The sequence below is a fragment of the Pangasianodon hypophthalmus genome, chromosome 24 (genome assembly GCF_027358585.1).
Source record: "Pangasianodon hypophthalmus isolate fPanHyp1 chromosome 24, fPanHyp1.pri, whole genome shotgun sequence".
NCBI lineage: Eukaryota > Metazoa > Chordata > Actinopteri > Siluriformes > Pangasiidae > Pangasianodon > Pangasianodon hypophthalmus.
In genome coordinates, this window is record NC_069733.1 from 20,057,153 (window position 1) to 20,062,152 (window position 5,000).

Here is a 5,000-nt window from a genome sequence, read left to right on the forward strand (position 1 = left end):
TCCACCAGGGTGTTTTCCGGTGCGATGATCAAAATGAAATTGTGTCTGAAAGAGAGATGAGAAAAGCGAGAGAAGGAGACAGAAAGAGACAAAGTGTGAGGAAAAACAGATAAACAGAAGGAATGAAAGAGAGAGAACATGGAGACACAGAGAGAAAGACAGGGAGAGAAAAAGAAAGAATAAAATAGGAAAGCAAGAAAGTGTGTGAGAGAGGAAGAGCAGTAGTAAAAAGAAAAACAGATGAGTGGATGAGGAAAGGAAAAGAAAGAAGGTACACACAGAAATGGAACGACAGATAAATAAAAATGTATAGGGAAAGGGATAAAAGGAGAGAAAGACACAAAAGAGGTTTAGAGGAAGAGAAACTGAAAGAGCAATAAGAAGAGAAAGAGAAGTAAACAGAAAGAAATCAAGAAAGATAGATAAACACGCATGAGAGAAAGAGAAAGAAAAATAGAGAGAGGTTGAGAGAGATTAGGAGAGAGAAAGACAGAAAAAAGACAGACAGACTAAACAACAGACAGACAGAGAGAGGAAGATAGACAGAAAGTGAGACAGACAGACAGAGAGAGAGAGAGTGAGAGAGAGAGAGAGAGAGAAAGTGAGACAGACAGAGAGAAAGAGAGAGAGAGAGAGCTGGTGTCTGGCTGTAAAATGAGAGGACACTATCTCCATATAAATTGTCATTTGGACGGGCAAATACAGACACGTCCCTTCCTGCAGTGTGTGAGGGAGCGGGGGGGCGGTGTGTGTGTGTGTGTGTGTGTGTGTGTGTGTGTGTTTGGGGGGTGACAGTGGGGTCACAACTCTGTGTGTGTGTGTGTGTGTGTGTGTGTGACGCATTGTCGGCTGCGTCTTGCTCTCGATGATTGAAATGTTCAGACGTGCTTGTCTGTAAATTGCCTCCGCTCAACATCTAATCTCAGCACACACTCCGCCTTATATTTAAGTGTGTGTGAGAGTGTGTGTGTGTGTGTGAGTGTGTGTGCGCGAGTGTGAGTGTGTGTGCGCGAGTGTGAGTGTGTGTGAGAGACATGAACCGAGAGCAAAAAGAGGGATGTGGTGATGAAAGGATGTGCACTTATTTCTCATTGTGTGCCGAGTGTGCAGCTGCGTTCTCCATCAGCTCGACACGTCTCTGACTTCAGCTGAGCATCCGCCACACACACACACACACAGCGGCCGGGACGATGCATTGCTCGCACTCTGTACCACGACAACGTAGCTGTAACAGTTCTCCTGTTTATATCATTCTTACTGTCACACCCTGATTGTGATCTTTAAACCTGATCTGCTGATTTCAGCTCGTTACTGAACACAGCTGCTCCTTTTAATTAACAATAAATCAATAAATCTGCACAGAGATCTGATCTCACTGATCCAGGACCTGCTGCTAATCCCACTTTTAACACCACTGTGGAAATCCAACAGCAAAACCCTCTCTGGCTAATCGCAGGTTTATATTAATGCTGTCGCTCTGATACGTCATCGTTTCCATAGTAACAGCTCATTCACAGGGACGTGTACAGCAGACGCTCCACTGATAATAAACAGATTAAATAATCACTGATGTGGTGAAGTTTTATAAAGTAAGGAGATGTTTATGTAAGATGTATGGAAGGAGTCTCCAGTGTCAGCGCTTTGTAACAGTCAGAGGTAAAGCTGGAACTTTAAGTTTTCCGACGTCTTCAGGACAGAGGAGTTTACGCTTCTTTGCGGTTTCTCAGTAACATGCGGAACAAGCTGCGATTTTCTCTTATTAACTTGAAGAGAGAGAATAAAGAGGCTGGTGAGGGAACGAGTGTTTATAGCTGCTATAACGTAAGTGACTACAGGAACTCACTCGTGTCACAGATATTAAATGTAAGTATAAATAAACAGAAAGTATGACGTGTTGCTCATTAATAAATGATAGTTGGTAAGTCGCTGTGGTGTAAGAGGAATAAAACACATGCTGTTAGAGGAAAATAATCAGCTTCAGGGTGGAAACAGTAACTCTGCTTCATCACACCTCACTGTCCATCAGTATTTTACTGTATCACACACACACACACACACACACACAGTGTTTATCACTTATAGCCATTCAGTGATTATAGAATATTTATTTGAATAAGTGTGTTGATGTTAGATAAACTAACGCTGGTGTTGATTGCGTTTTCTCTGTTTGTCACGCTTCATGATTTAGAGTGATTTTTCCACATGGGTTCATTTATTGTGTATCCTGTGGATTTGTGGTGTATTGGAAACACACACACACACACACACACACACACACACACACACAATCAGCCCCCAATTTCATGCAAATGTGCACATTCCTCTTTTTTCCTGTCGTTTCCATTTTGTCCACAAATAGAACAATTCCACGCACTGAATGCAGAACGTCTCCTCATTTTCCCCGTCTGCTTCATCTTCCCTCTCTGTCTGCGTCTGTCCTGATACATCCCTGTGTGTGTGTGTGTGTGTGTGTGTGTGTGTGTGTGACTACACTCAGTAACCAGATGAGGACTTGTATGACCCCTGGATGGAGCACTGACGTGAGGAAGTTTCCACGTGTTCAGTAAGTCACGGAGTTGACTGTAGTCACGTGTCCAGACGTGTTCGAAACGTGTTGTTCATCCTGCTCTTCTTTAACACTAACATCCTGTTAAATCTCTCTGTGTTTGTTCCTCTGATCTCTGGGACACGCTCAGATTCCTGACACTGAAACACAAAGACCTCCAGCGGCGCTCGTCTCCTCGCCGCTGAACCCCTCGAGCTGGAGGACATGAACATGATGCTCAGACTGCAGATGTGAGAACATCAGGAAGCTGATGATGAGTTCAGTGTTTAACTTTCTAACACTCATTACAATACATTCTGCTCTGTTACACGCTGAACGATCACAATTAAAGATTCTCACATTATAACAGCGTTTTATTCCTCTTACACCACAGCAACTAATCCACAATACCGTTTTTATTTATTAAAGAACGACACCTCATGCTTTTTATCTCTTTATAGCTACATTTAATATCTGTGAAAAGCAGTTATAGCAGCTATAAACACTCGTTCCCTCACCAGCCTCTTTATTCTCTCTCTTCAGGTTAATAAGATAAAAAATCGCAGCTTGTTCCGCATGTTAGTGAGAAACTGTAAAGAAGCGTAAACTCCTCTGTCCTGAAGACGTCGGAAAACTTAAAGTTCCAGCTTTACCTCTGACTGTTACAAAGCGCTGACACTGGAGACTCCTTCCATAAATCTTACATAAACATCTCCTTACTTTATAAAAAACTTCACCACATCAGTGATTATTTAATCTGTTTATTATCAGTGGAGCGTCTGCTGTACACGTCCCTGTGAATGAGCTGTTACTATGGAAACGATAACGTATCAGAGCGAGTGCATTAATATAAACCTGCACTACTGTCAGAGCTGCTGTTATAGAAAACTAATCAACACCTGACGACCAATCAGAGTGCAGGATTCAGCAGCGCTGTGGAATTATCCCAGTACAGATTAAAGCTCCGCCCACTGAGTGTCTCAGACTAACGTTAATACAGAACTTCACAGTTTGTATTTTAAGCTCAGGTTCCGTGACATAAAGGATTATTTATTCTTTTATTCATATTTGAGTGAAACTTTAACTTTTGATTGTTATACGTCAAAACAAGAATATTTTCTTTCAATATAATTTTCTTTTAAAATGTTTTTTTATCTGAAAAAACTAATTGGAATTTTTTTTTTATGATTAGACATGTAAATAACAGCTGATCATGAGATTCTATTTATATATTTTTAAAAACTTTACATGTAACAAGTGTATATTTTGCATAATTAATAAAATAATAATTAAAGTGAAAGCTAGCGATGATATAAAGAAAGTAAAAGAACGTTGTGGCTGTAAGATGTTACGATGTTCGACTCGTAGAGAAACAGAAAACATAATGGTTTTTATTTCAGAGATATTTATGTTTTAAGAATTTTTTTTAATGATGTATGATTGAATATGCGCAGATTAAAATTCAATGTAAAAGTGAAGTTAATAAAGCTGGGATTAAAATAATACAAAAATAAACAATATAAAATGTGTGTTAATAATTGGGAATTTGTATATGAACACATGAAAGATAGAAAAACATGCAATTTTTTTTATTTTATATAAATTTTAATGAATTATTTGTTCGTAGTTTGTAGAAAGAAGTGAAAAAATTCTCGAGCTGTTGAAAGACTTGTGACTGTAAATTGAGGGATCGAGATCTTTGCTTTTGCTTAAAGTTATTTTATTTTATTTATTTATATCTTGAAATGATTTGAGTAAAATGGTGTAAAGTTAAAGGTGTGTTAATGTTTCTCTCCAGCGTTCGGTGTTGTGCTGCAGAGACGCTTCACTGAATCGGCTAAACTCATCAGATTTACAGCTGAGGAAACGAGCGTAAGCTGAACGTGTGTGTGTGTGTGTGTGTGTGTGTGTGTGGACTGGGGCTGGTGTCAGAGAGGTGACTGTATTGATGATTATTTTTGCAGGTTTCAGGGGTTTAAACGTGTCGATGGAAAGCGTTTAGTTTAGCGAGTAAGCAGCACATTTTAATTTCAGCTACAGAAAGCTGTATGTTTACGGCACGTTTCTCTGCTAATGTTTCATTTCTCATAAATATCCTAAAAACCACTCAGACAAGAAGATCCGAGACGCCCAGACTTCAGTTTCACATTAAATCTGAAGCTCAGTGGCAAACTCAGGAATATTAATAAGACAAGACCGTGTTCAGATTCACCATTTAAGCCGCGTCAGTGCCTCCGTGAGGAAAGTTGCTGGTATTCAGAGTCGAGTTCCGCAGCTGCTTCAGTGGATTTTCTGAGCTCCACATTGAGATGATTAAAATCAGCTGCGTGTAGTTCACACCTCCGAGGTTACCTACAGCGTCCGGACCACCGGCTTTAACACAAACACTCACCTTTAAACCTCAAAACTACAACATCAGGGATAGAAAATATGGACTGAAGAAGGAAAGGTGTTT